At 35.3% G+C, this 13,534-nt stretch overlaps 1 pseudogene across 1 annotated transcript; it reads left to right on the forward strand.

Moving 5' to 3' along the window:
• Positions 1 to 11,332: 11,332 nt before the first annotated feature.
• Positions 11,333 to 12,192, forward strand: LOC104710731 (mini zinc finger protein 2 pseudogene; annotated as a pseudogene). The gene is made up of 2 exons (XR_015565534.1): positions 11,333 to 11,445; positions 11,629 to 12,192. The product of XR_015565534.1 is annotated as a mini zinc finger protein 2 pseudogene (transcript).
• The last annotated feature ends 1,342 nt before the right edge of the window (positions 12,193 to 13,534 follow it).

Consider the following 13,534-nt stretch of genomic DNA (forward strand, 5'->3'; position numbering starts at 1 on the left):
ATCTGCAGATCATAATCTGCCACCAACTCCATCCGCCATCTAAGCCTCAAATTCAGCTTTGGCTGATTGAAAATGTACTTCAGGCTCTTATGATCTGTAAACACATGTACCTTCCCGCCATAAAGATAAGACCTCCAAATATTCAGGAAAAAACCACATCATCCATATCCAAATCATGAGTAGGATATTTATGCTCATGCTTCCGCAACTGCCGTGAAGCGTAAGCAATAACCTTCCCATGCTGCATCAACACACACCCCAAGCCAACTCTGGAAACATATGTATAGTTATGCAGATATACTTTTGGGTATGAAGATATGGCTAGTTATGCTCTGATGATTGGTATAGATGATCCATCTAGTTTTTGTGAAGCTATTAACAATCATGAAAAGGAAGAATGGATTGGTGCTATGACAGAGTAGACAGTAAGTCTGAACAAGAATCATACATGGGAGCTTACTACACTTCCAAAGGGGAAGAAGACAACTGGTTGCAAGTGTGTCTTCAAGAAGAAAACAGAGGTCTTTGAGAAGGAAATTGTGACTTTCAAGGCGAGACTAGTAGCGCAAGGGTACTCACAGAGGACAGGGGTTTATTATAACGAGATTTTCTCCCCTGTATTTTGACGCACGTCCATTCATATTGTGTTGGGGCATGTAGCTTGCTGGAATTTACATCTTGAGCAGATGGATGTGAAGACAGCGTTCTTCCATGGGAAATTGGAGGAAGAGATCTATATGGAGCAACCTGAAGGGTTTGTCAAGTTTGGAGAGGAGGCGCTTGTATGCAGACTGAAAATATCTTTGTACGGGCTGAAGCAGGCTCCTAGACAGTGGTACAAACATTTTGATTCTTACATGTTTGAGATAGAGTACCATAGATGTGAGTATGACTGTTGTGTTTATGTGAAGAACGTTGGTAATAATTCTCCCATATTTTTGCTGTTATATGTTGATGATATGCTCATTGATGGAAGCAATATGGATGATATTGTTGAGTTGAAAGGGATATTGGGAAAAGAGTTTGAGATGAATGATATTGGTGCTACAAAGAAGATTCTTGGGATGGAGATTCACAGGGATAGGAGTTCTTAGAGATTGTGGTTATCTCATAGAAGCTACATAGAAAATATACTTGAAAGGTTTGACATGATGAATGCAAAACCTGTGTCTACTCCTTTGGTGAATCATTTCAAGCTCTCAGCACGTTAGTGCCCCATGTTTGATGAAGAGATCAGAAACATGGCACAAGTTCCTTATACTAGTGCAGTTGATTGTCTGATGTATGCGATAGTTTGCACAAGACCATATTTGGCTCAAGCTGTTAGTCAAGTTAGTAAGTACATGTCTAAACCTGAGAGGGAGCACTGGAATGCAGTGAAATAGATTTTCAGGTATTTGAAGGGTACTACAGATCGCGGTCTCATGTTTGGAGGACATAAGTGCAAGACAGAAGTCGTGGGTTTCGTTGATTCAAATTATGCAGGTGATCTTGATAACATGAGGTCTACTACAAGGTATGTATTTACTCTTGCTGGAGCACCTATAAGTTGGAGGTCTTTGTTGCAGTCTGTTGTTGCAATGTCAACCACAGAAGCCGAGTACATGGCAATGGGAGAGGCAGGTAAGGAGGAATTATGGGTTAGAGGACTTGTAATGGAGTTGGGTGTTAAGCAAGGTGGAGTTCAGCTACACTGTGATAGTCAAAGTGCTTTATACCTGGAAAACAATCAACTGTATCATGGTAGTACGAAGAACATTGAGGTAAGATATCATAAGATCAGAGAGTTATCAGTTTTTTGTATGATTTTACTACAAAAGGTGCACACGTCTGAGAATACAGCTGATATGTTGACCAAGCCAATCACCATGGAGAAGTTCAAGCACTGCTTGGATTTGTTCAAGGTCTTTCATTGCTAGATGAAGACAAAAAGTTCCCCCCAAAAGCTAACAAGGAGTTGAAGTTGAAGTCAATGAGATTTTGTCGTCAAGGTGGAGTTTGTTTTTCTAAAGTGACTTGAAATCTCTGAAGACCTTTACAAAGATGTACAAGACTGTGTAAGGCATACAAGGTTTTTGCTGGGCTTTTACTGGGGTTTTGTATAGACCGACTCAAGGCAACTTAGGGTTAGGATTTGGGGAGTGTAGGGGGCGCAGCCGCCTGTACGGTGTGATAGGTTCTAGAAGATTCATAAGATCTTTTGTTCTATTGTATCAGGTTTTTTGAGGCCTATATAAAGAGACTGGAGGTTTGTAAGGTTGTTCATCAGATTAATAATATAAACCCTAGACAAAGGGTATTCGTCTCAAGAACACTCTGTTTTCCTTTTCAAATTTTTCTTATTATGTTCATCCGAATTCACAACAAACACATCCTCGAACTCTTGAACAACCCAAATACCTCCAACCATAGACTGCCCACTGATTCCAGCATAGAAATTGTAACTAAATAGGCCTCACGTCCCTTCTCGATCATCCTCCCTGCCTGCATGGCCAAGATTACGAGACTTCCTGAAGTCGGTTTCACTCCCTGAAATACAATCTTCCCTTCGGGCCACTCAAATGCTACTCTTCCTCGGTGACTATCCAGATGCACTTTATACCGATCCAACCAATCTATAACAAGAACTACCTCATACAACTCCATAGAACTGATAATCAAATCTGCTGGCATCGACTCTCCTGCAATTTGACTATCAACACCCCTTGCCTGTCCAAGAACCCTCAGAAACTCACCTCCCGCGAATCTAACAACCCTCGATCGCTCTTCGTGATCTCCTCTGATATCGGCGCCTCTCAGCGCACTCTTGGGTAATGAAGCATTGAGTTGCTCCAGAATCAAACAAGACGTGGGACTTAAACCCGTTTACCAAAAAGGTTCATACACAACCTTCATGTGCTAAGAACCTACCAACACGATTCATCTACAATGAACTCCAAGCACAATCGTCACCGATTCAACTCGTCTGAAGGCTTCTCATAAGCCTCCGCACCAAAATTAATTAAAATACACTCATTTGGTTTATTCAACACATCCTAAATTCTAATTCCGGATGTTACATTAAATAAATAAATGTTGAATTTGAAAAAAATTATAAGTATGTATATTTTATTAAAAATAACCGAATAAATAATTTTATTAAATTTAAATATATTTTATTTAATTTCATTTTTAAATAATTTCGGTTTTAAGTTATAATTTTGGATAAAATGATTAGAATCTCGATGGATGTTAGGATATTTATTAATTATTATATTTATTGATAATAATAAAAATTAGAAGTATTCGGATATCGATAGATGACCATATATAGAAAAACTACTATAAATAATTAATAAAAATCCGAAACATTGAATCAAGTTATGTATTTTAATTTTAATCTAACCCGTAAAGATAACACAAAAAATGTACTTCAACAATGTTAAAATAGAAATAGACATTATGATCTAATATGTAAACTTATATAACATATCAAATTTACTAAGCTGTATAGAGACATACCCAAAAACTGTTATTTTCCGTTTCATTACAAGTGTTGTTTTAAGAATTTCGTGAAAAGTACTAAAAAAATTCGATCTCATTAATGAACTATAGAAATAGAGATAAAATTGTGACTTTCTTTAATACAAAACGATATTTCTATGGTAGAAAAATTAAGTCATATAAAAATATTTAAATTAGATGGAATATATATAGTAACGAATATTACATGAGTTGTGAATCCTATGATTCCTTATCTTAATTAAACAATGATGAAGAACGACCGTTGAGTAGCCAAGTATTCAACATCACTAATGGAAGCTGGCGAATGAGAGTAGGGTTGTTGAGGAACACATAGTCTCTTTGCTTTTCTATTAAATCTGTATCTTATCATAAATCATAACCATCATTACTCCACTAACCACTTTGGTCTTTGTCATTAACAAACTTATAATCTTATTTTATATATATGCTATACCTCAATCCTTTATCATTTTGATTGGTTGTGTAGATATTTCAGATTTTTTGTTTTTGTCGAAGATATTTCAGATTTAATTAACTCGCTTGTTGTTATATATATATATATATATATATATTTTTCTAACTAGGACAACTGGTCCAAAATACTGAAAATTGAAATGTGCATGTTTGTTGTCCAAAAATAAAAAATAAGAAATGCGCATGTTTTGATTTGGTAAAATTTTGGATTGATCTTAATTATTGTTGGCTCATTTTCCTTTAGCTATTGACAAATAATTATATAAGTAGATAAAAAAAAAGATGCTTAGTTAATGAATATTATCATACTTACTCAATGCAGTTACATAAGTTTTAAGCAATTTTATTAGAAAACTAAAGAATGGCCTTTACATTATAATTATTTTTTGGTAATTTGGCATCGTTTTTTTTTAACAACTGAGGAGTGATCCGAGCTTTTAGCACCAAACTAATTCCCCCAGGGTTTATGTGGGTTTTGGTTCATTTGGACCATTATTGTCCACTCTTATTATTATTTTTTATTTTTAATGAATGTAAAAATATATTCAAACCAAAAAAGTCCTTTTTACAATAGATGCAGCCTTGTCCTAAATGTTATTCAAAAGAGTATAAAAAGATTGAAAATTATCAGATTAGGGATGAGAAGCGAGCCAGAGTTGAAGCCCATCTGCAAACTTCGTGGTATGCTGCTGCAAGGCAAGAAGTTTGTTTCGGATCAAGCTGTCGAGAAACTTAATGAGCTGAGCTGTTGTACTAGGAGTGCCTCCATGTCGTCGACGGTTACGCTCCAGCCAAATGGTATACACTGTGGCCTGAAGAGCAAGACGTAAGAGAAGCTGTGCCTTTGACATTTGTACCCGAGGAAAGGATCAGGAGCTGAGAGAGTTGAGTTGAGTAAAATTGAGGGCAGAGGGATCAAGCCATAGCATGCCAAACACGTGAAGTATATCCAGAATAAAAAAACAGGTGAGGAACTGTCTCCAGCGGGGCACTGCAGAACCCACAAGAAGGGTTCAGACCCCTGTTCCACTACAGCATACGATCTCCCGTAGTAAGCCTGTGACGGATCGCTAGCCATAAGAGAAAAGAGTGCTTTGGTATGGAGTATTGAAACCAAACGCTCTTGTACCAACCCACCTGCAACCCTACTCGACGGAGCTGGAGCCAAGTCTCAGAGGTGGAGAACTGAGGGTTATAGGAGGTGTCCGACCACCGCCAGAGGGCAGTGTCAGTGTGATCACATGGACCACGAGCCCAATAATTTCTAACTCAATCTGGGTCAACAAAGCAGAGCGCCGACGACGTACTGAGTGGTCCTACAGAACCGAAGCAACGATGGCCTGTGAAGTGATTCCAAGCTCAATGAAACCTCGTTCCCCAAGCAAAGGAAAGAGACAACCAAGGGAACACCAATTTTCATGCCAAAAAGAAGTGAGTGAACCATCACCAACCTCCATTTTGTGAAACTGTTTTGCCAGCGCCTTATATTTAAGAAGTTTTTTCCACATCCAAGAACCCATGGTAGTAGAATATTTTACTGACCAAAAAGAAGCCCCTCGCAACAGCTCACGCTGAATCCAATTAACCCAAAGAGACCCTGCAGCCGATACTATATGCCAAATCAATTCGAAACAGCTAACTTTGTTGACCTCAGCAAGCGACCGCAAGCCAAGACCACCTTCTTCCTTAGGCATACAAACATCCACCCACACAAGCTTATTTTGCTTGGCATCAAGCTTTGGGCCGGACCAGAGGAACGCATTGCAAAGCCGTTCTATCTCCTGGACACATGCACTCGGTAACCTGAAAGCCGAAACCCAAAAATTGGTAAGTCTCGCAATCACTGAACAAAGCAGTTGCAAGCTCCCCGCAGAAGAGAGGAACCGATGCTTCGAGGAGCCAATGCGACTACGGATCTTTTCGATGAGTTGAGCACAGTCATGGACTGTCATTCGTTGAGTGAGCAGGGGCAGCCCTAGATAGCAAACAGGCAAAGAACCAGAGGCAAAGGGGAAGCGAGTGCGACCAGTAACCCCTGCTAAAAACAGAGTTGATTTCTCCAAACTGATTGACAAGCCCGAGATTGCAGCAAAGTCCCTAAAGACCTCTAAAATTCCTTCCGTTGAAGAAGCTTTCCCATTAGAAAACACCATGATATCATCCGCAAAACAGAGGTGGGTAAGGTTTAAGCTACGACAACGAGGATGATAGCCAAACTTGCGCGCAGCCGCATCACAGTCAAGCATGACAGACAACACGTTCATACATATGAAAAAAGATAGGGAGACAACGAACATCCTTGACGCAAACCTCGCTCACTGTTGAAAAAACCCGCCAACTCCCCATTCACTTGAAGCGAGAATGTGGCTGTCGACACAGAGAGGTGGATCCAGTGAATGAACTCCTCCGGCAAACCAAGAGCAGACAATACATTTAAGAGAAATGGCCACTGCACCGAGTCAAAAGCTTTAGATATATCTATCTTCATCACACATTTGGATGACACTCTCTCCTTATGATAATCCTTCACAAGTTCTGTAGCAAGCAAAAGGTTCTCCATGAGTAACTGATCCTTAATGAATGCAGATTGGTTTGGTGCAATGAAAGCAGGCAAGATAGTCTTGAGCCGGTTCGCCAAAAACATCGAGATAATCTTATATAAGACATTACAACATGAAATTGGTCTGTAGTCCTTCATTGCACAAGCCAGCGTGGTTTTTGGTTCAAGAGCCAGGATTGTAGCGTTAACACCTTTTGGCAAAAAACCAAACGCAGAAAAAAATTGGACAGCCTTTGTGAGATCCGAACCAAGGATAGACCAAGTACTTTTGAAAAACTCCACCGTGAAACCATCTGGACCCGGAGATTTGTTTGAAGGCATAGAGAAGAGAACTTGTTTCACCTCCATTGCTGAAACCTCTTGAAGAATTCGACATTGCTGGTCCACATAACACCGAAAAGGCAACAGAACTCGTAAATCTGCAACAGAGATACCAGTGAACTCAGCCGGTTTATGCGTTAGCAAATGTGAAAAGAACCGAATCCCTTCAGCCTTAATATCATCCATAGCAGTAAGACAATTACCACTAGAGTCAACAATCTCATGAATCGAGTTCTGAGACTGTCTCTCCGCAATGGCATTGTAAAAAACTCTGTTATTCTTGTCTCCCACATTCAACCAGTGAAGTTTAGAGCGTTGCTTGAGAAATCTGTCCTCTAAACCTGCGACCCGCTCCCAACGAGCATGAGCGCTGCTTCCTCCGCTACATCCTGAGGCGTAGGATGCAAGTGAGACGCCAGTTGTTTTGCACAAAGATCCTCATAAGCAACCGTTGCTCGCCGAGAAATATCAGACAGCGTGTTGCGACTTTGCTCTCGTAAAACAGGTTTTAATTGCTTGAGCTTCTTGCTTAATAAGAACAAAGAAGAAGTAGAAAGATAGAGAGCTGGAGTATCCTGCCAATAGTCTGCAACACTCGGTAGGAACTCTGGTTGCGAGGCCATAAGATTAGTAAACTTAAACGGTCCTTTCTTCTGTTGTATTTCAGAATCAAAGTAAATCTTGCCACGAAGATGATTAGAACATCCCTCAGCCTCCACCAAATAGTAAGAGTGTGGAAAGGATTGGGACCAGTCCACATTATGAAGAACTCTGTCCAACTTCTTACAGATAAGACAATTTTCTTGATTATTGCTCCAGGTAAACAACGGACCCAAAGCTCGCAACTCCAATAAAGAGCAGTAACGTACCACGTCTTGAAAATCTTGTATCCCAGAGGTTAACAGCACTTTTATTTATTATACTCTTATGATCTAACTGAAATGAGTATTTCAGTTTTTACATACATTAGTATATATTAAGAAATTAAATAAATTATGTATTTTTTGTGTCCTTTTTTATTAAAACATCACATATTGTCTAAATCATTTATTCAATCAATTAAAGAAGATTTGCAGAATACAAAACTTCATGAGAAAAACAAAAGAAATTTAAGTTTTCTATAAGAATGGTGTGAGAATTATTTAACATAATTAATATTCTGTTTTTCAAACATCACTAAATTTGAATAAAGGGTAGTAGTAAATTTGAAGTCCGTGTGTAAGATTTTAGAGATCTTAAGAAAAGGAAAAAAAAGTATTTTAGTTAAAAATTAAAAGTAATATTTCAACCAATTACTTAAATTAAAATAAGTAAAATATGCTCATTTTTGAAAACGCCTTTTTTATGTCTCTTTTCAAAAATATCCTTTATGTTAACCTTTTTCAAAATTACTTTTTTATATATAAAATGAACTAATTACCTTTTATTTGAGTGACAGCAAGAATGTACGTCACTAAAATCGAAAAAAATTTCTGTCAAGAAACAAAAAAATTTTCTGCCAAAAATGAAATTTATACCTCATAAAAACCTTATAAAAACTTCGTAAAAGCTTTTACAAAGATTTTATAATATTTTAATAAGGTCTTTATAAGGTCTTTATAAGGTTTTTAAAAATTTTTTATAAGGTTTCTACGTATGAAAAACTTTATAAATGTTTTATAAATATTTTTAAATCGTTAAAAATTTTATAAAAACTTTGTAAATTTTTTTGATGGAAAAAGTTTTTTGAAAAATTTTTGGGGGAAAAATATGTCGAAAATTTTGTGGCGCGAAAATATTGTTTTTTCATTTTATTGACTAAAATATTTTTCAAATAGCGATAAAATGGTCATTAAAAATTAAAGCACGATAAAAATAAAAAGGATCAAAAAGGAATATTTTTGAAAAAATATGTATCAAAAAAATATTTCTAGCAAATTTTTAATTAAATATTACTAAATCATGAATTCTAAACAAATTTATGTCTTTATACGAGGTAGCTGATTTTTTTTTGGTGTATAACGAGGTAGATGATTTCTTATTCTTTTTCGGTAATAGTATGGTTTAGGCACTAAATACATAATTTCTGTCTTTATAAAAATTAGTTTAAAACGTAAAATGAAGAATGAAACTTGGGAAAGTATCGACGGACCAATCAACTATGTATGCTGCTTATGCTAAAAAAACGACTCAACTCAAATGATACGTTGGTCATATGACACCACGAACGATATAAACGTAACCGATAGTCTGCTACGTCATACATGGTTAAACTGTATTCATGTATTGTGGATTACGTACTCACAATATGCTATAGAAATTAAATATCATAAGTCGTGGAATATGACACGTCGAGAAAGTAAAACTTTTAAATACCGCAGATAAGAAGGATTTTAGCTGTATTTGCTCTTACCTATATGCATTTTTAATTGATTATCAGTTTCTGATCCCTTTTATCCTATAGTTAGGTACTTAGGTGGTCCGAGTATAAGTATATTTGTAAATTGATTAAAACGCCAAAAATGGTAAACAAAAATGATACATTTGCCAAGAAATTCATAATTATTTATGTATAAATCATCAAATTAATAAAACCACCAAAAAGGTTATGTTTGGCCTATAATTTCAATTTACTAACTTATGGCAGATATATGTGTCGTACGACTCCTAATTATCGTTAGACAGAAACAATCTAATCAAATCAGAAGAATAATTGGTTTGTACATTGTCTTTTCTTTATACATTTGTGTACGCATGCATGCATATGCATATCATACGTCTTAAAGTCCAAGTTAATCTACAAAAACTTCAATGAATGAGATATTTTTTTTTAATTGTGTCTTCTAAGTGTACAAATCGATCTCATAAATTGTAGATGTGAACTGAGATTTGTATTGAGTGCCTCTAATACTAAAACAATGAAGCAGCGGGTTACAATCAGTACAACTATACATGATTAATCTATTTTCTCATGTGCCGAACAACAATATATTGCTTGATTATGAAGCTTTATCTTTTATAATATCTCATAATATATATCAAATGCAACTGTTGTTATTTTTGATATCTAATCCTGAAGGAGAAAAAAGATCAAACGATTGATGGAAAACATGAATAAGAAAATTTGATGTCTAACCGAAAAACGAATGAATGTATGCACATGTAATTCCAAAAAAAAAAAAAAAAAAAAGAAAGAACTCAATACGTAATTGCAAAGGAGCAGAAGATCGTGAAGGATTGCGTTGTCTTCATGATGTACAAAATAGGTTTGGTAGCCCAACTTATCAGTACCACGTTGTTAGGTCCAAATGTATATACATTTATACACACTTCTATTTTTGTTTATGCATATTCATCATACAATCTAATTCTATTGATTGGTACTTAGATTACACCAAATATTTGAATTCTCGATTTTAAACCCGTACATTTTCTTGCGTATGCTATAAAGTGGGTCAAGAATATCACATAGCTGACAAAAACAGTTTTTGGTCTATGTATATTGGATCTCGACACCAAGTCCGATTCTTTTCGACAAGTATATATAATTTTCGTAACCAAATGTTTAATTATGAAATGAAATGAAAGAAGGATATAAAAAGAGGATTAAAGGGGATGAAGCCATGAAGGTTAAGGGGCCACCACAGTACATATTAGGTCTTAAAAAGACAAGCTTAGCTGTTTCCTTCCTTTTAAAACCAATCACTTTGTTTGGTCTTAAAGAAAAGCTTTCTCATCATTTTAGGGTTTTCTAGCAAAAGAAATCGAACAAAAGTTGCGTCCACAAACTTCCACACATAATTTAGTTTTGTCATAATATATGTTTACTGTCGCAAGTTGTAATTATGCATCCAATTAATTTTATTCCATTGCTTATGGTTATGATTACTAGTAAGCGCGCAATATATATATTTTGTTGGAATCTAAGAGTATATATTTTGAGAAAGTTGAATACAGCAGAAAGTTTGGGAGATCCACATACAATGTATATGGGTGATATTTTCAACTAAAGACGGATGCCTAACTCACAAAGTGGTGGCTCCATGTCTCGTGAATGTTTTGTTTTTGTATTTCTCGAGTTACGGACAATTTGGTCCGTCCATTCGGATCAAAAATTAGAACGATGATGACACTTGAAATCTCGTTCTTAAGTCAGAGTAAATTCCAAACTTACTCAATTTCATCTAACCGGTTGAGACAACTTGTTTGCACTATAGCATAATGAAAGTGTCTTATTATTCCAAAAAACAATTATAATACTTATAAACGAATTTTATATAACATGAGCCAGAAAGAAAAAGAAACTTCCACCATATTTAGAATGGCCACAAGAAAACAAAACATATAACTATAATTGGATGCATATATATATATATATATGAATGCATAGTTGTGGACGTCAAAGGAATTAAAAGTACAATACATACATATTTACATACATACATATATATACCCATTAAAACTTGGTTTTTCCAGGTAGATGAGCTTACTGGGTTTGATTGGTTGTGATGATGCATCAATATATACCATGTTCTATGGACATGTACACACACACACACACATACACATACACATACGTATGCAGTTGCAAAAAAAAAATATCTAAGGTTGGTTGTCAATTGCTATCAGAAATGCTATAAATAACTCATCTAGGGTTAGGGTTAACAGCTGAGGTCCTCTTGCAATTGTCTTGATCTTTCACTCCCTAACTATTTCCAACCGTAGAAATTAAAACTTATTTATATATTTTTCTCTTCTTCTTTAATATATATACGTTATTACAACTTTAGATTCCATAAAAAAGTCAAGAAGAAGAAGAAGGAGCTGAGAGGAAAACTGAAGGGAGAAAAGCATGAGGAAGCGTCAGGTGGTATTGAGGAGATCTTCCCCAGAAGAACCTTCTAGAAGCTCGTCGACAGCTTCATCTCTGACGGTGAGAACTGTGAGATACGGTGAGTGTCAGAAGAACCATGCCGCCGCGGTGGGAGGTTATGCCGTTGACGGCTGCCGAGAGTTCATGGCAAGCCGGGGTGAGGAAGGTACATTGGCAGCTCTAACGTGCGCTGCCTGTGGCTGCCACCGCAGTTTCCATCGAAGAGAAATCGAAACCGAGGTTATTTGTGACTGTAATTCACCTCCTTCTACTGGAAATTAGACTAGAAAAAAAATCTAGAGCTAGCTATGAGTTTGTTTGTGTCTTTGTGTGTGTTATATATACAGATGAAACTGAAAATATTATATTTGCTTCTTCTTCTTTTTTTTTTTTTTTCCCTTCTTTTATTTTAACGGCTTGTGTTTCTTTGTGAATTTAAGAAGAAACTATAAGAGATTTATAATCGGATGAGGTTGAAGCAGTGAAAGATTTATAATAATTGGATGCTTTTGGGGTTTGGGAATGTTGTTTAGGAAAAGTTTAGGGTTCTGATGTAATATATTAAGAATGTTGTTGTTGTTTTTTGTATTATATTGTTTAATTTGTTTTATGGTTGGGTCATATTATTGTCTTTTGATTATGACGAAGCATATTTCGTTTCAATTCAATGTCCACTTAAGACAGTGTATTTGTGAAAGGAATTGGTAACGAATCCAATATGTGTTATTTACAGATGAATGAATGAATGAGATTGATTGTTCCTTAACATATATGGAAGGTTCTTCTCTTGTGATAAGGTAGCTGAATATAGTAACACAATTATTGGTTTAACTCAATAACTAATTATTTATTATTTTAAAGGAAATTAAATTGTACAGATTAAATCTTCAGGAGCGAATGAAAAAGGTTTTAAAATTGATTCTTTTGAGACCACTCCTACTGCTATATATATATTTTTTTTTATGGAAATGGTGGAGTTAGGTTTCACACTATTTCCCATGATTATCTTTTTGTGAAGTGCATGATAACTCGAGGCCGAATATATTATTTAAGCTCAAAATTTCTTGAATGTGCTATGATAAAAAAAAAAAAAAAAAACAGTTCCTTCAGGGATATGTCTTCCCATCTTTTAATGTTAAAATAAAATATTATAACTTTTTAGGCTTTCAGCTTTAAACTATACTATTTTTCAAAATTTATATAACATGATATAAAGACAGGCAAATAAATTTGAATTTAATTGGGAGGCAGAGGCCCACAAATCTAATCCTTGTTGGTTGCTAACTTGATATGATGGAGAAAAATATTAGTTTTAATGGTTAGAAGAACTAATGATCATAGATAATAATGGCTTGGGATTTTCTGATGAAGTCTAATTAAATAATACTCATTAATAAAGTACATTAAATAAGTGAATAACAGAATAAGGAATGACAAATTACGAACGAAACAATTACTTACAAAACAGATTTATGTTGTTATCTGTTGAAAAGACAATATTCTTTATCAATTTTAGTTTGTTAGTAAAAATCGAAATTTAGTGAAAACAAATTAAATGAGGAAGTTAGATATCCATACGAAAAAGTTAGATACATTGGCTGGTTAAATAGATTCAAAGGACATGTGAAATGTATCATCATGAACGTACATTGTTAGGTATTTGAGTATGGAGAGAAACAATTCCTTCTGCATATATGTTAGTAACATTGTACCGAACTTGGTCAGGCCAATGTCAATTTTTATTTGCATTATTTGTTTTCATATATAGAAAAAATTAAATAGGAAGAATTTCAAAAATACCATTTTCCATAACCACTTTTTAA

The sequence above is a fragment of the Camelina sativa genome, chromosome 9 (genome assembly GCF_030686135.1).
Source record: "Camelina sativa cultivar CO46 ecotype springtype chromosome 9, ASM3068613v1".
Taxonomy (NCBI): domain Eukaryota; kingdom Viridiplantae; phylum Streptophyta; class Magnoliopsida; order Brassicales; family Brassicaceae; genus Camelina; species Camelina sativa.